Below are 23,023 nucleotides of genomic sequence, written 5' to 3'. Positions count from 1 at the left end.
TCTTATCAATATTTGATGAGTAGGGTGAGGTGGAATGGAGAAGCCCTGTGAGTTTCTCCTCCTAAATGGTCTCTGTGAGGGTTGAGGTTTTTGTGGCTCATGTTTATTTTCTCTGTCTGTTTTACTTGGTTGGTTCAGGTTCTGAAGGTGACTTCTGCTGAAAGATAGGACAGAAATAGGACATCTCTCTTCTCTGCCACCTCCCCTTTTCATGCCTTTATCTCGCTGGACTCTTGAGTAGCTCATTGATGATTTTCTGAGCTTTTGAGTACTTAGATTCTCTATGAAATTTATCAACAGTGGGAAGTCCAGCAACACTTGTGTGTATGTAGCTGACATAACTTCTCCTTAATTATTTTTTTTCCCCGAGCTTTATCCAGCTATGTATTCCTAGGAAGTAACCTCTCATTTTTAAGATTATTTTTCAACTTGCAGAATCAGTGACCACCTAATACCTTACTAAATTTTGCCTATAGCTGTAAAAAAACAACTCCAGAATAGATCAGCATGCCTTCAGGACTTATCTTTGAGTTATAATTATTAATTTGTTATTCACTTGCTGTAAAAAAGAAGTTTCCATAGTACCTAAGAGAGATTTTTCTTTCTTTTCTTGTGCTTAAGCATGTAATACAAGTTTGTGGAGGTGAGCTTGCATCAAAATAAGGTCAAAGGCTCCTTCATTACTAAAATGAGAATTCAGCACCTTGCTCAAAACAGAGAGCATTTCTGCAAACACTTTTCATACTAAAGAGCTATTTTAAATTTGCAAGCATGGAGTCCTTGAGTGTAATTACATAGAGGGGGCACTGCATGAAACGTGACACAGTCTCTATGGTAAGTAAGAATATTTGAGAAGCAAACAAGGTCACACTTTAAGAGAGTGTGTGGAAGTTTGGTGCATTGGAAATGCTGGGCTATAAGCATTGGAGAGAAAGGTTGCCAGCTATCCAACTTCTGCATTTGCCACCTTATTTCTAAGTTAGTGACCAGTTTGATCACAGGCAGTTGAGTAGTCACGTGCAATATAATCCCAGCAGCTGTAATAAATGGAAATGTGCTGATGGCATACCATAAAATGAGAGACCAACCAGCAAACGCAGGCTACTGAGAAAACCAGTGGAACAAGATATTACCGAATGTCACTTGTGAATGCCAGCATGTGGAAGAAATACCCATAACAGTCTAACTGTGCCATATAAAACTGTATATATTTTTGCAAAGTAACAGGCAGTCCTTATGGTGAAGGAGGAGAGGGAACAAGCCTTACCATCCTTCCCTGAGATTCAGTCTGTAGGAGCTCATTGCAAGGAGACAGAGGCCTAGCAGTTAGGTTAAAGGTAGGTGTCGGCATCAGAGTCACATCTGTACCTTATGAGATTACAATGGAAACTGCTGAAGAGTGAACTTGCAATTCTAGAAAAACTTAATTTGCTTTTACTGTAGTCATCAGTAGCCCTACGGGAGTGACTGGAAGGTCACTTAAAGATCTTTGTGTAAGCCTGGTATTCACATGAGACAGAAAATAGCAGGGAGAGCATGATTTTTTTTTTCTTTTTCTTTTTCCCCTTTTCAGAATTACTGTAGTGAACATGACTGTTTTGTTCCTGAAGGAGTCAGAATTTAATTCTGACTTTGAATTGCAAATTGTTTAAATAAAATGCAAGCTAGAAATCAGAGGAGACAGGGATAAGAGAATGACAGATGGACGTTCCTTATCATTTCCTTTGTTTGTATTGCTGGGATATATATTTGTTCTTACAGATTAGCAAATTCTACAAAGAAACTGTAAGATGAAACTAAAAGATTATTGAACAAAAGACAAATGCTGCTTCTTGATCATTCTATTCTTCTTCTTTTTCTTGTTCACATATCACAATCAGATGATGTTGTTAGGAGTCATTATTCCTGGATTTCTAATGACCCTTCACCTCCCTGGGGTGCAGAGGCATATGCCTCCAGGGTGCAGAGGTATCTTGTGGGTCATTGCATTGCTCTGGGGCTTGCAGTCAGACCGGCTCTACTCCTGTCAGCCTTAGAGGAAGGATACAGATCGGAGGAGAGCCAGCAAGGCGGCAGGCATCCTGTGTTATTTTCAGATATCCAAAGAGGCCTTGAGTCTCAGTTCATTAAAATCTGGAAGCCTGAAGGCAGTGCAACTGGTGTGGCAAAGACCTTTGGGTTTTGACTCCCAAGTCAAAATGTCTTTCAGTGATGGCTACCCTTTCAGTCTGTGTTGGATGTAAGAATCTGCTGGTTTTTCTAAAGATGAAGGATGGATGTCTTACTGTACCTTACCTGTACATGCTCTCTAAAATTTCTAGAGTTTGAGAATGCTGGGGTTTTTTTCTGATGGAGAGGAAAATTTTTATATTACTCTTTTAAGGCCTAGTAGATTATAGTTCAAGAATTGCTTTAATGTTTTTCCTCTCTCTCTCCCCTCACCCCATATTTTACATCATTACAGGGGTGTAGAAGGCAGGAAATTGCATCAGTTCCTGTGGAGGAACACACAATTCCTGTATTCCCTCAAATGCAAGGATTTGGATAATTAGTTAGGGAAATGGAATGAATAGCCTCCACCAGATATTCAACAGAGCTTAGCACCCGTACAGTGCAGCAAAACAGGGTTAGTAAGTTTGATTATCATTTTTTTTGGCTTCTCCCCCTGCCCCCAAATAAGCTTTCTGTGTCAGGTGCTGCACTTTTGAAGCTGAGCTGTTGGAAACCCAGATGAGCTCTTTTGAAAGACCCCTTTGATCCAAGTGACCAATCCAAAAGTACTGTGAAATGTGTGAAAGGTAGCATGGCGGTTTAACAGAAGGTGTTGGCAATTGCCCTTGCAGTGCAAGCAAGTTCTTTCCAACAGTTTGGTGATGTTTTTGCAGACTTTTTCCAAATTTGCAAGTGATTTAGAGTCCATTTGGAAGAGCAAACACTTTGCTATGGGTATGTCAGAATTTTCAGCTTAAAAGCTTGAGAGAATTTCCTGTCACGGGTCTGGGAATTTCGGGTAGAACATTTCCATTTGGATTTTTGTGCTCAGACTTGCTGCAGCAAACGTATGTCCTGATTTGTTAATGAAAAGAAATAGATCATTCTTCAGTTTGTGGTAAAAGAAAATAATGCAAGGAAAATATTTTGTATTAGACAAAACACCTTTTGCACCATTTTAATGCTGTTTTTCTACATCTAAGTATGGTATAAAATTTGAAAGTTACACAGGTCTGGCCTTTTTTTTGACAGATGTGGTAGCTTCATTTCGAATATAAATACCTAGGGATTTCTTACAGCTTCATGATTCTGTTCCTGTGGTGACAAAGTTCAAGCCTGTCCATGTTCTGTGCTGTGTTCTGACCATCATTTGAAATAAGCGTTAAAACGTCATCCAGAGGACAGTTTAGGGATCCAGTTAAGTGACTGAACCATCTGCCAGTGTGTAGAAGGCAAGGGAAGAGATGGGAAGCTTTCACTAACAGTGCAAAGCACGGCCAGCAACACCAAGGGAACTCTAAATGTGTAAGCAATCTACTTCAAAAGAGGTAGCAAAAGGAAGAAGGGGCAGTACCTGGGCAAAGCTGTTGGGGTGGCAGATTTTTCGTTGCAAGGGCTTCTCTGATGCATGCTGTAATATGCTGCTAGCTGAAGGGAAGGAGTAGAGCCTCTCAGAATGCAATTCTTGCAATGTTTCTGGGGTGCTTTTGGGATGATACAAGGATAAAGCAAACATGCAGAGATATTGGGGTTTTTTTTATTGGTTTGATTTGATTAGGGGTGGGTGGGTTGTTTCTTGGTTTGGTTTGGGTTTTTTTTTTTCAGGACACCACTGTTTTTAATTCTCATCTGTTGCTCTCCTTCTTTTCCTTAGTGATTTCAGGATTGCTGGTGTCCAACATTCTGGCTATAAGCTGTCTGGAAACCCTGTGCTGCAGACACCATTAATCCAATGCAGGTCAGGTTAGCCATATTCATTTCAGACCTACAGATGTTGACAAATCTGATTATCTACCTCCTGTACAAGTCTTACAGAAAAACTATAGCTGAGTCCTTGGAATTTAGTGAGAGGACTTAGGATATACTTTCACAGACATTTGAAGCTGGCAGTGCTTGTGAAAAGTCTCCTAGCTGATTGTTCTTGTCCTGTGCTGTTCTTTACCCTGGGCTAGTAGTGCAAGTCTTGAGAACACCAAGCATGGTTCAATATAGCTGCTTCTGATTTACTGATCTGATGCATCTGATTAAAGCTGCTACCCATTCCTTGGAAATGTAAAGAATGTACCAGCAGTCTGGGTCAGCTCTTTATTCCTCTGGACTCAGTTTAACATTAGAGCCGTTTGTTGAACAGACAGCTTTGGGAGGTCAGGAGGCCTTTCTCCTTGCAACTTTTGTCAACCTTTTTCCTTGTAGGTCTCTTTTACTAGAGAGTAAGTGACTGTTTTTCTCCCTATTTATAGGATGTGAAGTCTGTGGCAACATGAAGTTACTGGGTGATGCTGGCATTAGATGTCCATAAGGGATCAGTCCCACTGTGATGCTAGCTTAAGAATTGTAAAGAGAATTGGGTTATGTCAGCTCTAACATACATTTTTCCCAGTTTTGGGATAGATACACCAGGTTATTCTTCTCCTTAGTCTTGCATCTAAAAGCTCTTCCAAACATTGCAGCTATTAGGCAGCATGTTAACAGGTTATTCTGGCACTACAGGAATCTCTCATCTGGATCTTCTCCCAAGTATTGTACCCAGAGACCATTCCAGGTGAGGCAGCAATCCAGTTCAGGTTCTCTTTGGTCTTCCAAATGATTTAGCAAACCACATCCTTTCTATAAGAGAAAAATGGTCTCTTTTCATTTGTAATATCTTTCCTAAAATGTGCTGTACAATCATGTCTCTAAAAATATATGAGGCGATAGAGCAAATATATTGAAAAATAGCACATACTTGGCCAGTTTTACTAAAAAGTATAATATAGAGGTCTGAATATGACAACTGTATGTGTTGAAATATATTGAAAACATATTTGGATCATTCCATATATACTGAAATATTGAAAACTGGCCAAATCTGCAAAAAATTTTGTCTGTGTTTTATATATTATATATTTAAAAATCATTTTCACAAATAGATAGCAAGGAAACTTGCAATGAAGATGTGGGAAATACTAACCATGCTTTATTTTTTCCTGATGGAAGACAGTGATCATGGATGCTGTGTCATTATAGATACTGCAGTAATAGTTAACGTGTCTGCTAGCTAATAATTTGCGTACTGGGCCTAGCACAAGGGTTCATTGATCTTAATAGAGACCACTCAGTAACAGTGAATTCTAACAGTAATGGCTCCCTTGGCATTGCTGGTGCTGATTTAAGTCCTAGCATTTCTTCCTCTGCAGTCTGGATTAGCCTGAGAATGGCCTGGGAAGTGGGAGCAAGAATGGTTGTGACAGCTCTTAGGTGGAGGAGCGTGCAAGTGCTTGCAGTTTCTAGAGACATGAGAAATTTTTGGACAATGAGTATTCAAACAGTGAGTCTTAAAGAAGGGATATGACCCCTTAGAGAATGCAGTTGTCCTGGCCTTAGCATGGAAACAAGCATCCCCATTTATTGTTAGCTCCTACTGGCATTCGTAAGCATTCTCTAGATAAGAGTAGAGATGTCTGGATGCCCTGGATCCTCTCGGAAGTGCCCTTTTGCAGTATGACACATAACCTGACAGAGTTATCTGTGATTAGAGCAGAGCTTTAGGCACAGTGCAGCTGGGATTCCCATGTCCTTTGTGCTTGCAGAGTTTACTGTGATGCCCTGCTTTGAATACACTTGTAAATGTAGAATAGCTGTAAATGGTGGATATGACCTTCCAGATGAGCACTACCACACTCTGTCCCTAAAGGCCAGCAATTGCCCCCTTTTGGAAAGTTGACAGGGTCTAAATTATCCTTTTCAGTTTTTATGGGTGTATTGTTATAGCTCTAAAAGGCATGGGGCAGGAGATCCTAACTTTTTACCATGGAGGATCCAGGGCTTTCACTAATTTTCCCTGCATATTCTAGCAGCAATTAGGTCCCCAGTGAACCTGAGAGCTCCATATACACGTATATACAGCCTGCGCGTTGTATGGGTGTTTCTGGTTAGGGTTAGGATGGTCTACTTTGCTGATGGACCTGTTATGTGTTGCCAGGGAAATGTATTTATGGTGATGGCAATTGAAAGCAAATTAGTGTCCTCAAGTTAGAGTGTAGCAAGTGTTCTAGAAATGGCAAAAAAGGCATATAGTCTGAAGACTCGTAGGGGAGGAGAGCTGGTTCTGTTTGAGAATCAGGTGGTAGAAACCAGCAAGGGCCTGGTTTCCTCATCCAAATTAGAATAGGTTAGCAGCTGAAGGAGAAGAAGGAGATCTCGTACAGAGAGCAGCTTTTAAAGAAGGACCACTGTTCCCCCAAGATGACCTTGCTGTCTGGTTTGCAGGCGAATGGAATTTCTTTGGTTCCTTAAACTGACATATTCCTTTGTTAGAGAAAACATTAAAGACAATTTGGGGTCCTAAATCTGGCTCAGTGTGTAAATCATTGATCTCTCTAACAGCAGTCGTGAATCATATGATACTGTTGACCAGGTGAATGTATTTCTGTCTACTACACAGTACAACGTTTGGGCAAACGTTTATGTGCAAGAGGAAGTTGGAGAAGGACCAGCCCCCGACAGAACTGAAAGCCAAGTATATCAGGGATCCTGTCATGAGATGATTGGTGAGGGTTAAGAGTGTCATAATCACCACTGGTTTACTGTTCTGAAATCCCTTCTGCCCTGGAGATTAGCTGCTCTGAATGGTGCCCATGCCTAGAGCAAGGGTGGTTATTCTTGTTCTGCAAAGCATCAGTGTGCTTAGAGCTGGAACACCTCAACATCTCACAGCCTTAATGAAAACAAGGAGCAAAGCAGAATTCTTCTGAAAAATAAACAAGCCCACTTTCATGACCTCTTCTTGACCTCCCAATGAGGTGCTAATTACTAGAGGATTAGCACCTCTTATGTATCACAATAGACCCAGCCAGGAAGCAGGAGGTGACAATACTCTGCACAAAATGCAAATCCAGAAGAATTAGTCCAAAGGCAACAGGCAAGTGCCAAAGTTAAGAACAGAGAAACCTTCTCAATTGTGAGTTCTACCTTTATCTAAAAAAGTGCCGAATTAGTGGCTTTTGGTAGAGTTAGGCAGGAATGGATTCTTTTTTTCCCCTTCATATCAGGCAAATATGCAGCTTTTCTTAATTTCACTTCACAGCTTAGTAGAAAGCATTTCTTCAGTGTGGCTACAGGGATAGCAATATCAAGAAAGACTTATTAAAAATTTAACTGCACCAGCAGAAGTATCTTTATGTATCTGTATCTGTGCTGAAATATCATACCCATTACACTACATCCACTGGTAGACTGATAAACTGGAATGAAAACAATATGAATTAGTACTTGCAAAGGAAGCCCTAGCAGAGATTTGTGTGATTCAAGAGTGATGTTCTGCCAGGCTGAGACACTGAGAGCTCATAAGCAGTGTAAGATGGTCTCATAAGGTGCAGTGGCTGTATTTGTTGTGTTGGGGCAGTGAATGGTATGGCAGTTGAGTATTTTTTGGAATGTGCTCTTCTTGTTTTCTGCTTAGGCATTAAGAGCACAAAAAAATCACCTGACCGTGCTGAAAATCACCTCTCCTATGTGTGGTTGCACAGTCGGCCACACTCTCATAGTTTTCAAATTGTCCAAAAGCACTGCTGAACAGAAAAGGTTCAGATTTCTACTGGATTAGCTCCTGCACTGGAACATGTCCCTCAGGGTACAACAAATTTTTTACTTGTGGGACTGCTGAGGACTGAGATACTTGATTGACAAAATCTACATACCCAAGGAAACTGATCTTTGGAAGTATTATAAACCCAGAAGATCTCAGTGTCTCACATGGGAGCTGTTCGGTTTTATGGCAGTTTTTTGTTCCTTCAGAAAATCAACCCATGTGTTGGGTCTCCAACATAAGCATCATGTAATTATCTAGAGATCTGCCTTGTTCTGGGGATTACATGATGGTTAAAGTGATGAAGTCTTTCTGTTGTGGCTACTGTTGTCTCTGTGTGGGGAGTCCTGTATGGGGAAGGAAATAAAATGCTCTTGTCTAAGGCATCTTTACATTTGCATGAGACTTTGTATTGGAGTTTTTGTTTTTGGTAAAACCCAGTTCTTGTTATAATTTTAATATCAGAAATTATTTTAATGATAGATCAGATTTTTAGGAGCTGGCTGGAAACATGGTCATGGCCTGAAGCCAGGTCTACATGCAATCTCTTGCCAGAAAATGTGTGAAGAAGTGAGATCGCTGGTATAGCAGCAAATGCCATTAAAGATGCTGGTGGTGTATCAGAAAATCAGTAATTTCTGTTGCATGTTTCATTTGTAAGTGGTCATCAGCCTGGGAACTTTCTTTTTACAGATGTGAGGCATAGCTTTTCCACTTCAAGCTCCATGTAGGTTGGGTCTGCACTGGGATGGAGAGGCCGGATTTGCCTGTGGCCATGATTTGGCCCTGCTTCCTGCTCGAGTGGGGCTGTTGGAAGAGCCCCCGGTGCCCTCTTGTGATCCAGGCTGGCAGGTGCAGTTACAACTGCGCAGGTCTCTGGTGGGGGGCAGGGGCAGACACATATTGCACGTTCATGTCATTTCTGCCCTGAGGTTATGCCTTCCTGTGCCTCCATTTTCTTATCCTTAGGATGTTCTAGTTTGAAAGTCATTTGGGAGCTACATGTGAAAAATGCTGTAATAAGAATTAAGGTTTATGATTATAATTTGGGGTTTTTAAACATCAGTGAGAGCTGATGAAAGCTCTCACCATATGCTCTATAACTGCATTTTACATAGTGCATAGTGATATGTATTCTGTAATGTAGAACAGCATTGCACATGGTATTTGCAATGTACATTAGAAGAAAAGACTCTTCTTTCATCTGTCACCTGCCTTCATTCAGTCCATTGACAATTGCTTCACTGCACAAGAGGTGTTTCCATTTTCCTTGGTATAATTATACTGGTATCTCTTCATTTGTATGGATAATCTTACTGTAAAAGGAGAATGACTTAAGCTCTTTCCACATAGCAACAGGAACTTTGCCCAAGGGTTAGGAAAGAGGTGCAAGATACATGTAGGCTGCAACAGCCCAAAGTCTGGTGGCCAAGATGGCCACCTGGAAGGTGAGAGATCAAAGCCTTTGCTGACAAATACTGGGTGGGATTTGCAGATGAGCAAAAGCCTCCGTGGGAGCAGACTGGCCCCCCAAATGGGTAACAGACCAGTGCCTTGCTGTGGGAGGGAAGACAAGCTATAAACCTGAGTCTTCTGAAGTTCAAGGACCTGTCCCAGGCAGCAGGTTATTAGTTATTGGGATTTGGGTTTTTTTCTGAGCAGAAGTTCATTCATGAACCCAAAAATGCTGTTCCCACAACAGGTTTTTTTAACTCTACTGCATTCTCTGGGGGGAAAGTTTCTTGTCTGGACAATTGACTTTTCCAGTAGTAGATCTTGTCATCAATAAACTCCCAACCAACTCTCCACTGACCAGGTGCCTTACCTTTACTGAGTTTCTTTGTTTTCTTAGATGTGAACATGAGTTGCTTATTCCAACAGTCCTGGAGAGCTCCCTTTGGATGAAATACATCCTCTTCAGTGGTTAAGCCACCTCAAGGCACAGTTTTCAGAGCTGTTCCTTGCCTTGTCTTTTGCACTTCTTTTCCATGGATGCACTGTAGGTCAGTTGACTTCGGCAATGCTGCCGAGCTCACACCAGCAGAGGAGCTGTAATTTTAACTGCTTGGCTGAGTGATGCAGCCCCATTAGCAACTGTGGCAGACACACTGCGTAATGTAATTTCCTGTTTTGAGAATTACCTCCCAGATTTTTGTACGGTCCAAGAGACTTCTGTCTACATTGTTCTTCTGCAAAGGATATGTGCAGTATGGGGCCAAGGTGACACAATCAGGATCTCTTCAGTGTAGTGTCTGAGTGGGGCCTCTGAATAATAACCAGATTACTATCTCCAACTTATCCTAAACATGCCTGCCTCCTTTTACAGTTTTTGTTACAAAGTATTGTTGCCAGGATGGATTTATGCTGGGCCATTTCCCACTCCAGCTGCGTCATTACAATCATTGTCATGAGAACACAAAAGCAGAGACTGAATGCCTTGTGCCTTCCGAAAAATATATTTGTCCCATTGCACTATTGTGACCTTTAGAGTACCATGCGGCTTGATCTGCTGGTGGCTACTGAAATGAAGACTTCCTGATGCTTGATTACCAGGGATCGTCAAAGGCCAGAGTGACTCCTTGTTGTCTCAAATAATCTGGACAGAACATGTAAAGCAAAATTGCCAAGTGAAGAACAATTCCTAGAGGACAGTAGTCAAGACACATGCCTACAGCAATTTAGACTAAATAGGTATTTTTTTGTTCTTTCACAGTCTCATGCCCATCCCCTTTTTCCGTGCGTAAATGTTATCTATCCGCTAGAAGGCGCTGTTGTACAGTGGACGGACTGGGTGGGTACAGTCAGTAGACGCTTGGGTTGGCATCAGGGAAGTCCCTTCCCCTTCGAGTGCCTCAGTTTCCCCATCTGCCAAATGGTTGCTGTTTTGAGAAATGTTGACTGATATGTTGCATACAGCAATTGGATGTTATTAAACCACCAAAGGAGTCAGTCAAACCATATCCTTGCTTTAAGAAACCAAGATCAAACCCAACGCCTTCAGGCTCCTCTGCATGACACAGAGCCACAGAAGGTGAAGACTGTTTCTTCATTATTCTATTGGTTTCCCATTCTTTTGTGCCCTGCTGTCATCTCCAGTCTCCTATAACATTTTGCCAAAGGGCTTGAGAAAAAGCAACTGCTCAAAGGGGTATGTGCTAATTTTATAAGCTTACATGGCTCTAGCATGCAGCGTGTGAGGTCGGTACAGACTCCTTCCCTACTTAGCTTCCTCAGACACAAAACTTAGGAGAGCAGCCTGCATTGCCTAATCCCATCTGCTGTTGTGATACCAGTCAGGGACCCCTTTGGCAGCAGTGATTAGATATGCTGCTTTAGATATGCATTAGATAATGTGTGTGGTGGATATAACAGCAATCAGGTTTCCTCCATCAGTGTACTGATGCTGAGACAGGGGTGGGGGTGCTTCTCTGGGTCTTGTATGCATCTCCTCAGATAGGTTGTTGCCTTTCGTTTGTTTTGTTTGCAAAACTGTGTGTGGTAGAAAGTGGTTTTCTCTACTGCTCATAGAATATGAGAAGAGTCACAGGTTCCTACTGGAGTTCTCTGCTTTGCAGGAAGAACATGTGATTTCTCACCAGTCTGTCCGCCAAGATGCAGTTTGAGTACTGTGTTAATGAAGATGCAAGGTTATGGGCTTTGTACCTGCCTTCCAGCTTGAAGGTATTCTGAGAGCAGGGAAAGCCTCCCTGGTTATCAGGTGTCCATGGTGATCTGGGATGAGGGTGTCTTCATCTGTGTTTATAACCTCAGGGAGGAGAAAAAGCTGCTAAAGCTTCCTAATCATTTATGTTCTGTTATTCATCAAAACATCAGCCTAAACTGCCAGTTTCCACCTGGCTGAGTCTACCACTGATTTCTTCATGATGGATGAATGGGAGGCTGTGGTGCCTTTTCCCCTCTCCCCAGGGCTGCACACAGGGCTGGGGAGCACAGACTTAATCTTGTGGGGCTGCATACCCACACTGGTAATGGCATGTATCCCTGCACTAAAGGGTTCCTCTTATTCCTCCTGTGCAGGGCTTTGCACCTCTTCCTGTTGCTGCACTCAGCATGTTTCTTTTACCTCACTGTCTTGTGTTTCTTGCCTACTCATTTCTAAATTATTTCCAACGTAGATCTCCTTAAAAAAAAAACAAAAACCAAAAAACCCAAAAAAACCCCAAACACAAAACCACACAAAAAAACCCCAAAAAACACTGGCTGAAAAAACCTGGCCCAGGCCTTACTTCTGTTTGAAATGAACCAAGTGAGGAAGAAGTTCTTGCATGGGAGATAATTTCATATCTAGAATCTAGTCAGAGACTCAAATAAAGTAACAGGCTTTCAGATCCCTGTCTTCTGTGCAGTCATGCAATGAAGAGGGACAATCTGGTACTTCATGCTTATCGCCTCTTGCGATACATGGCTGTTGGCTGCTGCTTGCTGTTAGTATTGTACAGAGCAGAACCAATGATTTCAGCAAATGATGTGAATACAAAATACTCCCTTCACTTTTCTAGCTCCACCAATCTCATCTCTTTCTTCCAGCCCTCGGGTACATTAAATGTTTTGGCCTAATGAAGCTCTCTGATCTTAAAATCACTCCAATCTTAATGACCTCCTGTGGCAGTGGGTAATATTTAAAAGCCTTATGTGCCTGCAGAGGCTCCTTGTCTCTCTTTTGGGTTAATAGTTAAAAATTCATGGTTGTTTTTCAAAACCTAAATTGCTTTACTCTCTGCAAATGATTCCCCTTTCAATTCAAAATCAAACCTTTGTCTAGACTCAGCAGACTCTTGGCTAATAGCTCTGGCAGGCAAAGATACCAACAGTTTATCAAGATACTCACTTTCTACCCCAAACTCACTCATCTCAATTTCAGGAGGTGGTTTTTGTTTTCTTTTTTTCAGCAGCAGAAGAGTGTTTAGCTAATTGGGTTAAGGAGCCTTAGATGTTACTTGGCTCTCCGTAGAGTGTTTCTTTTTTAGCAGTGCCAATTTCCTTAACAAATGTATTTCATTGTGTGGTGCATTTGATCCTCATATCCGGAACTGTATGTGAATCCTGAACCACCCCAGAGTCTTCTTTATAGCTGCCATGTTACTGACTGCAACACTGCAGAAGGCTCCATTGACTTAGAAAATGCACCTCAAAATTCAGAGGCTTACTTCCAAATGAAATGAGAACATAAATATAGGTAAAACAATGCATCTTCTTCATGTCCATGTATGTATTTCCTCTGTGTAGCTGCTACTGTGGCTGAGCGGCCAGCATCCACAGTGGACCTATGCAGGGGTTTTCATGAAGTGTTCTCTCAAGACTTTGACAGTTGTCTACAGAGGATGACCTTTCCCTTTACTCAGGGTTCAGAGGAGCTCAGCAGTGATTTCCAAGCTTCTGTACTCTAAATTTCAGCTGCATTTGCTTCAAAAGAGCTTGGGAAACATATACAAAGATGGGAGTTTTGAGATCCTGACTATGTATGTCAGCATTACTAGACCTAGGCAGGAAATGCTTATCATGTATAAGAACATGACTAAAATTATTTTATTAAAAGACCAGCTTTTGTCTTTTGTATCTGTGTTTAGGGACTCTGAGACTGATGAGTAGAGGCAAACCATTTGTTACCTAAAGGTAGCCTTAAGGGACCTCAGAGGGCAAGCTCAGTTCCCAGTAAGCAGTCAGTTTTATTAAAGTCTTCTATTTTTGCATCTCCTTAACAGACTTACTGTGAACCAGCAAAAAGTTCAGAGTCCAATTTGCCTTACTACTAAAATCCTGTTACAATTAGTACCAGAGAGACTCTAGAAGTATTACATACACCTGAAATCTCTTTTTTGATTGCCAGAATGCTATAAAGGAGCCTTAGTGTAAATGTGAAACAAACGTTTGGTCTTTGTTATAGTAATAGGTTGTATTAAAGGTAGTGATTACACAGTGTGGTGTTCTCACATTATGAAATCTCCACTATAATTGAAAATTGCTCTGCAGACTTAATTCTGACACAACTGCTAGTACCACTGTAATAGTAAATTAAATAATACTTCGCATGTATAAGTATCTTACCTGTATACTGAAGTGTCCTAAAACTGTATTTCTCAGCCTACCCAAGATGAAAAGAAATACTGATTGTATAAAGGGAGAAACTTGGGGGGGGGGGGGGGGCAGAAATCATTCTGGATCCCAAAACATTTTAGAACCAAGACTAGAGGTTGATTGCTGTATGTCTTTATGGTAATCCTTTATTACAGGAAACTGTAGGTATAAACGTTGCTGCTTTCATATGGAGGATACTCGCTGCCGGGAAAAAGAGGACTAGCTGTGGGTAGAACAACTACTTTCTATGGTTTTATTTCAGGATTAAAGTCTGTAACTTTCTCATGAATAACTAATAATCAATTATGGCTAGAAATAACCACATGTTAAAATACGCAATCGTAAGTCAAATGGAAACAGACGTGGCATGTGATTGGAATGAAATGAAAACGTTGAATAAGCTTCTCAAGTATACAGTTGTGGTGAACATTCGTTTTATTTTGTGTCAAAGGCAGGAGAGTGGGAAAACAGCATGCATGCTGTACTGCAAAGTGACCACTTCCAGCGTGGACACACAAACTAGGCACCACACTGTGCGCTGACTACCGGTATAACAGACATGCAGAAACTTTCCAGCTGTAGCCTTGGCCAGCAGCTAGCTTAGACCTGCAAGCATTCAGAGGGCCATTTTGGCATTTCAGCTTTGCAGTATTGAAACCCACAAGCCTTTGAAAACATGAATCAGGCTTTCCAAAGTGGAGACTGGCTTAAAAATGATGAGATTAAAAAAAAAACACATCTAAAACACATTTGTTGTTTTTACATTTGCCTTCTGATTTTTCCTCCTCTTGGGTCTCATGTCTTCAGTCTTTCCCCTGAAACTATGCCATTTAGAAACTCTTCTGATTTTTTCTTGATGAAATTTGAAAGTCATGTGTAATCACATGACTCCAGACACCAATATTGTGAAGAAGAAAAGTTTGAAAAAAAATTCTGAGAACTGTCTCCACTGAAACTGAGGAGCAACTTTTATATCAAGGGTATAGGGTTTTGAAGTTTTGATTTTTTGCAGCTTTATAATGTAAGCAAGCTAAACATGTAAGTGGTCATCCAAATGACCCTACAATGAGTAAGACTTGTCATTGTGAATGAAATTAGCCATCAAAATGCTTTGTACACATGTATATGAGTTGTGAGTTAAATAAGGAAGATAGGTTCCTCTGCTGCCTGTTTAGGTGCCTACTGGGTGGGATGAGTTTACAATTTTGTCTCAGAGTAATGGCCAGTAAGGTCCTACAATGCAAAAAGAAGTCCTGTCTCCAATTGTAGGGCATGCAGACTGCAGGAGGGAAGAAGAAAAAACACTGAATTGAGGTAGGAAGTTGTGTAATTCAGCTCTCCAGTGTGTTTCTTTTTTACTCTTGAGACCCAAATATTGCCTTCTCTGACTCTTCCCAGATGGGGAGAAGGTAAGCCTGGAGTGGGAAAAACCACGGCTGCAGGGAAATGTCACTCTTTCAGACTTCTCGTGTTCAAAACTTTTGGGCAAATCAACACAAGTTCATGTGGTTGAGGTTCACTAGTCCTTACTGTATACTTGAGGGAGGATTTCAGTTGGCAGTCCATACCAATGATTAAGTTGCAGGAAACAGCCAGCATACTACTGATGCTCTAGCACCTCCATTCACCATGTGCATAACCTCCAGCAGCATTAGAGCATTCACAGCTGAAAAAAGCCAGGACTAGGCGGAAACTCACCCTGGTGCAGTTGGTGAGATTGGTCCTGATGTGAACTGAAGCTGCACTCAGTGCAACTAGAGCAGATGGCAAAGATTAATTTGTTTACCTCTTTATTTACCTCTGCTTAGACATTTAATGATCATTGTAAATGCTTCTTTTCAGGCTTTAAGAGGTATACGTTATGTGGAGGTGACTATATTGAATCCAGTACTACCCAAGTGTTACCTTCTTAGGAGGACTCTCCAACAGACTGTCTACGTTCATTTAACAGCTGTTGTGTATCACAGAGGAAGGTGTATCACAGAGGGCTGCACTGGGCCTCGAGGGTTAGACCAGATGAAACCCTAAAGGTTTGTTTTCACTGCAGGATTAGCTCAGACCTTGTGTATTGCCCCCAGCATAAGGTCCACTCACACAAAAGAGCTCTTCACTCAAATGTAGCAGTGCCATTAATTCAAAGGGTTTGATCCAAGAGGAGATATTGATGTTTGGTTAATGCACCTCACCAGCCACTAACATGGCTACTTTAATCTGGACTCAAGGCAACTCCCCTTGAGCCCTTTCACAGCTCCTCTTTGGGTGTGATAGAAAATTCTCCTACAGGTGACTGGGAAAGAATCAGTGGAGCAGTTCAGCAGTGCAAAGAGTTATGGTATTTGTCGTCCAAGCAAATTTCAGATTCTATAGCTGGAATATTATTTGGTCATGTAACTGGTCATCCTTATGGCTCAGGAGTAGTAATTTGAGGGTAGGCAAGTTAACTGCACTATGCAGCTGAGGTATTCCTATAAAAATCTTCCTTGAACTAAGGAGCGATGCCCAGTGAAAACCTCACAGCCCTTTTATAAAGTATAATCCTGTTCTGTGGAGGATTAGTAGACTATGCCGTTGACATTGGACAATGAGGAATCTCGTGGTACAAAAGATTTGTAAGTTGTGGTAGTACTCTAAGGGTATCATCCGCATCTAATTCTGGGTTGGAGTTGAACTCCTTAAGTAATTCAATGTGAAAAATTTTGCTGCGGAAAGTGTGGAGTAGAGGAGGTGGGAGTCCCAGGGTGGAGATGCTGCTAACACCCAGCAATAACCGGTTACCCTGCTTGGCAGCCCCCTTGCTGGTCTAGGTAAATGGAAATGACTTCATTATTTGTTTGTCCCTTGTCCTAGAGCCTTTTATTTTTAAGCTTGCATAACGCAAACCACAGCCCCTAGGGAACTTAACGAGGGTCTAAGTGGCACCAACATTCCCTGTTAACAATGGGCTTTTGTTGTTCACACTTTCCCTATCAGAGTGTCCCGGAGGAACGTCCTTGCTTAGGAGACTATATTGTGGTGTTATGACCTCAGAGAGGGGTGGGAGAGGAAGGGAGGGTTCAGGTGTATCTTTAACTTACTTGAATAACTTTCTTCTAGTTGTGTTTTCTTCCCACCAGGATCTTTAATAACTCCTCCGAGGGGGCTGCCTCTGTGCTATAAATACAGCCACATTATCACTTGGCTGTATTGTGTGCAAGCACTAATTTTCTGTGCTGGGTTTGAACTTGTTGACTTTTGCGGTCGGTGTCAGGAAGTGTTGGGTGGGAAAGGATTAAAGAGGCTATTGATGTGACTCGGAATCTCAGGCCAGGAAGACTGGTTGTATCATCTTAGATCTAGAGACTGTGGTGTTGTTACCCAGCTTTGGCTTTTTTTGTAGAGTCACTTTAGTCAGATCCCTGTTTCTCCCTCCCACCTCCCCCATCACAAGCTCACTGACTCCAGCACTCTAGGCCATAGTCTCCAAGGAGGAAGTAGACCCTGTAGGCGAATTTCCTGGTATTATGCCATTTTAACAACCTCTCTCTTGATTTAGGTGTTGCAAGCTGGCTAAGAATATTCCTTGACACTTGAAAGGGACCTTTATTGTTTTCTTAATTTGTGAAGAATTGTGTTTTTTTTTTTCTCTCCAAACTTTTCTTTGTAGGGTCAGACTGGAGCCATGTTATTGTTGTTAAATTTAGATCTGAGACTATATTAAGTCCTCTGGCAGTCTGCCCTAGCGCTTTCACTTCTTAAAACAGGAAGGCAGGCCTTGGCCTACTTGTGCTTATGCACTTAAAACGGGTGAGAAGATTACTTTTTACACTGCTGGGAAATAAATATAAAACTGCACGGTGTATATACAACAACTGTTCTGCTGGAGCCAAGAGAGAATTTCAAAGGCATAAGCTGCTAAGCCTCATAGTTTTTCAACAGGAATCAGGCACACAAGTGCCTTTTTGGAAACTCTGTCCCCAGAATAATTATATCACATGAAAAAGTCTTGCCTTAAGTGTGGTGCAGGGGCAGAGCTGATTCAGCAGTGTAGACTGATCATGGAAAGCTTTGAAAGGCAGTAGGTACGTAATAGAGCAAGCATCGTAAAGGTTTGAGTGATTCATGGGCTATAGCATATTTACCAGGGATATCAGCTCCTTCCCGAGGTGCTGCGTGTATTTGGTGTAAGAGTTCTCTTTCAAAATGTTGTAGAGGGTTTCATTAGAAAGGTGGCCACTGTGACAAATAGGTGAAACAATTCCAAACTGATATTTCAAAAAATGTCAGAAGTGCAGAAAAGTCAGCATTTGAGGGAGGAAGGAATTGCTTTGTGCAGTCAAAACCCCCAAAGTTCTGTCTCTGACTTTGCTAGTGACTTAATGTGTGATTTGGAAAAATTATTAAGGATTTGTCTTTGCTCATCTGATTGTGATGTTTGGTGCCCAGATCTGAACACCTTACATCTGAACATTCAGACAGAAATACTATGCTCATGGTGCTCTTTCTGTGGTTTTCCTTGTGTGTCAGGAAGAATATCCCATAATTCTGTTTGACAAATTGCATTAGCATTCTTTTTCTGGTCAGTATGGAGCAGCTGTGGGAAGACGTCAGAGGACTATCAGCACCTGAGTGATCTTTTCGTCATTCTCAAACCAAAGTAAATACATTCCGTGAGTGAAAACATTGTTCAGCTTCTAAATAACTTTCTCTCAGCCAGGTAAGCTAGCCCTGACCAAAAGCACTTCCAAACCAGAGGATGTGTTACACAAATAGTAAAATGTGTGTTACATGCAGCTGATCACTCTTTGCTCTGAGGAGAGTGTAACCTTTGGGAGTCTGTGCTCCCACATGCATTATGTTCCTGTCTGTGGGGATGCAGAGGAACCTGGTTTAGCTTCTCTTCCTAAGGACTTCATTCTCAGGTCTCATTATAATTTGCTGTGCATCCTGTTACTTGAACTCTGCAGCTAACTGCCTCTCCCACTTAATTTAGGAGCCTTTGTCTTGGAGCTACCTTTCTTCATGTGGCTGAGTGGGTGGGGGATAAAAGGCTGGGAAACATTTGGCTGAAGTAGAGAGAAGATCTTGAACTAACTTTTAGCTGCAGCAAAAACTGAAGAGAAGTGGCTTTCCTCTGATTCTTTCTTCACTGTATTTTAGGCCAGTTTAACTACAGATATATGTGCAGGAGGTGCAAATAATCATCCCATTAAGCAAGAGATCAGGATGAAGTCCTACTAGTGATACTTGCATTGTACTTGAGTCCAGGGCACTCCTCAGATCTGGCATTTGTACTTCCCTTGCAGGCAGCCTTGACTCAGAAATCAGGATATTTACAGGGTTCAGGATCTACCTGGTTCGCTGACAGACACCATTGGAAGGTCCTTCTAGGGAGGACACCAGGCCATCTTCCTATTATTTACCTGTGGGCAGAAGGAATAGATGGAGGCTGGCAGGTTATGCAGTGTGTTTGGTGTTGAAGCTGTTTTTCCTTCTGATTACTGGATGTCCTTGCATGCACCTGGTGATAATAGCTCTTGTTTTCTTTGAATTCTGTTTTATTTCTAGCTTTTGGTTAATGGAATCACCAGATTCCTTAGCTGAGAAGTTGCTTAGCTCAAGATGGCACGTGCTTTGAAGACACAGAAACAGAGGTAATGTGGATTAAGGTTTTCTGTTGGTGGGGAGGTTAGTGAAGGATTTGTAGCTCATCTCTCCCTTTCAGAAAGAAAGTTTACGGCATGACTGCTTCTGATGAGAGGTGAAAAAGGAGACTGAAGGGTGAAGGAGAAACATTAGATAACATAAGGTGAGATTGATTGTGTAGCAGAAGCATTGATAAATCTTAAGATTCCATTTCAAGTGTTGTGGTATTTGTTGCCTTGTTTGTTGCTTGTTTTTAGGCAGCCTCCCAAAGCCTCCTTTGATTTGGCTATACAACGGTGTTGGTGTCTAAAGTGTAACCTCCTAAATTATTTTTGTGCATCTCAAAGTAAGTAACCTGGCTTCTGAGATTCCCAAGATTCCCGTGGAAGCCAGTGAGAGGGGACTGCTCAACACTTCAAGAATAATGACTAACTCAGATTACAAAGTCTGGCTTTGTAATGTCTGGCATCTGGGTTTGAAAACTCTGCCTCTCAGCATTTAGTGTGAAAACAGATTAAAATATCTGTCCATGCTTGTTAAGTCCCTAAAACAAAAAATGGTGGGAAAGGGAGTAAACATGGATATTAATAACTTAAAATTTTCCTGTTTTGTCGTAACCTCTCAGAATTTTTGAGCACACTTGACTCTTGACTTGTATGAGGTACGGCACAGCCAGAGTGAAAGGCAATATTGCAGCACCTGCATTTTCTTCTTTTATGGAACTGTGACTGAATGTGAACAAATTGCTTGGGTGGGCTGGAGGTCTGTGCTCCCCTCTAGTTTTGACTCATTCCCTGTGCCATTTCTGTAGCTAATCCTTCCTATCAGCAGACAGCTAGGAGCCAGCAGCCCATTGAAAAGGGAACTGGACTGAGGACAGGCTGCTGAGAGGAGTATAAAAACTGTTCCTTCGAGGACTCTATAGATTTTTTTTTTTTTTTGCCTGTGTAAAAGCATTCTTACTCTGATATATATGATGGGGGTGGGGGGCCACAAACTGTGATAAAAATACCTCTGTGCTTCACCAAGGCTCTTTCTACCTTTTCATAATTCAGGAGTCTGTCAATCACAGCCGAACAAGAGAGGCTGACAAAGGAGGGTGTGTGAGATGTATACGGGGAGGGCTAGGGGCAGACAGAGACAGAAAAATACTGCTGTCCTCCAGACTGCTGACAGTCCTAATTCGCTGGATACCGCTGTAAATGGGCAGGCGGTAGCAAGTGCCCCCCCTTTGTGGAAATACAAATGCATTATTGAATTCATGTTAGGAGTAGGCTGGTCCTGGGAAGGGTTCCGGTAGGTTCTGTCTAGAGGACAGCTCTGTGGGTACCCATTCAATGCATGGGCTGTGCACTCACTGTATGTTCACTGACAAACGTGTGCATGGTGCAGACCTGAATAGTTCGGTTTGTCATCAGAGTGGTGGTCAGCATAAGCCTCTGTATTAAATGGGAAAAACTGTTCAGATAAGGGTTTTCTTTTTACTGCCTTTGATTGAAGCTGGCTGTACAAAACTGAATTAGAAAGCTCCCAAGACCCACCTCTTTAAAAGTATTTCAGCTCTTCCAGTTTTGTGTCAGATGAAACATAGAAAAGGGGAAATTCACAAGGTTGGGCAATCATTTCAGAACACCCTGAATATTCAGTTCGAGACAAGGGGTGGTAAAACAAGGCAAGGCTTAGTAAGAAGGTGTCAGGATCTAGAAGATGGCTGGAATTTTTCAGTAATAATGAAACTCTGATGAGCAAAGTAGTTGAGGGCTTGGGCTAAACTGCCATTCCTTCTTCTCTAGGAAGGCTTATAGCAGGGGAGGAAGTGGCAAGATGGTACTAAACTAGTATTCTCTTCTTCTCCAGAGGAAAACCTTGTAATGTTGCTGAATCTGTTCTGCCTTGTTTGGTTTTTCCTGTCAAACCAATGCAGCATTGCTTAGTTTCAAGCAGTTCTTCGCCCAGAAGGAAAATTTCAGTGTCAGAGCTGACAGTCTTTTCACTGGGACCAGTTCTGTCTGCTCTTATCTTCTGGCTTCTGCAGCAGGGCCAGCAATAAGCCAGGGACTCAGGATTCTTGTTTGCACAATCTCCCTGACAAACACTTAGATGTGCAATGTGAAAACCTGAAAGAGTGTAAAAAGCTCAGACTTTCTGGTTCTCTGAATCTCCAGATAGATTTAAGATTGTTTTATCTGAACCAGCTTTGGAATTAGTTTTACTCGGGGTGGTTGTGGGGGTGGGGTGACTAGATGGAAAGGTTATTTCTTTTTGTACACAGGATCTAAAGTTCCCCATATCTATTTTCTAAGAATTTTACTCCTTAATCTTTAGTTTCTCCTAGACCTAAATTCCGCTACTGCCTAACTGGCTGCTGCCTTCTGTCTCAGCTTTGTGGGATGCTCTGGAATGACATGCAGCCTGTGTTACTGTCATTATCTTGGCTTGAAGCCTGCGAGTTTGCAAGGCAGAACAGGCAGTTATTTAGTGCCTTCCTTCCAGAGACAGAAGATGTGGAATCTGTGATCAGTTTTTTCTACTGCCTCTTGCAGGCTTTTAACTTAGTGCCTTCTCATTTACCCCCTGGCCCCGTTTCTGGTATTGTCTGATCAGATAGCAAACTCATCACAGTCATGATTGTCTCTCCCTTTGTATATACCTCTGAGAACAGTAACGCATTCTTAGTATGAGTTTTTGCCTCTTGGTCCCTTTGCTGTTTACCAGCCAGGATGTCTTACCCATCTGGCCGGGTAGTGGCATGCTATTGCAGAACGTTGAGCAAGGTGTTTCAATTTCACAATAGTACTGGTTTCCAAATAGACTATAAATCAATTGCTTTTAGAGCCTGGCCTGTGGATATTGCCTGAACAAACAGCCTCTGACTCTGTCTGTGAAGAGCACACCTGTCTCCTCAAACACAGAGGTTTGCTTTTTGTGGAGCATAAGTCTCTTATCCGTGTCCCTTCCCCGGAAGAGACAGGTGTCTCCTGGCTGCGAAGCCTTTACACACCCCTCACCCCGCACCCTGCAGGCACCCTTCTCTGGTTATCAGTGTGCTGGGTGGACTGGCTCATTAAGCAGGGGGTGTGCTTGGGAGCAGAGGAAGGAAGGTAGAGTCAGAGATACTGAGACACAGTTGAAAAGCCCAGATCAGTGGACAAGATGTCTGAGGTATATGATGCTTATCTGCTGGAGTGGGTGGAGGAGGAAAGGGCATCCCTTATCTCTTCTCTAGTTCCCAGCCCGCTCTGGCTGCTTAAGGAGGCTCGCTGGAGTCTTCCCACATTCCTGTACATTCGGGTTCCTGCTAGACAGGAAACGGCTGCTGCTCCAACACCCATTACGTCTCAGCTGGTAGTGTCATTTACAGTCGGATTCCCAGAATCCCCAGGGTTTGGGGTGGGGTGGGTAGGAGTCAGGGGAGCAGAGGGGTGGAGGGGACAGCAAGGCTTGTTCAGTGACCCCTGTGTGAAAATACCTCCCTGGGAAAAGAACAAAAACATTTAAACTTGCCTAATTTCTTGAGCAGTTGGCGAG

This window comes from Falco peregrinus, chromosome 2 (genome assembly GCF_023634155.1).
Source record: "Falco peregrinus isolate bFalPer1 chromosome 2, bFalPer1.pri, whole genome shotgun sequence".
NCBI lineage: Eukaryota > Metazoa > Chordata > Aves > Falconiformes > Falconidae > Falco > Falco peregrinus.
Note: the sequence above shows the minus strand (reverse complement) of the source record.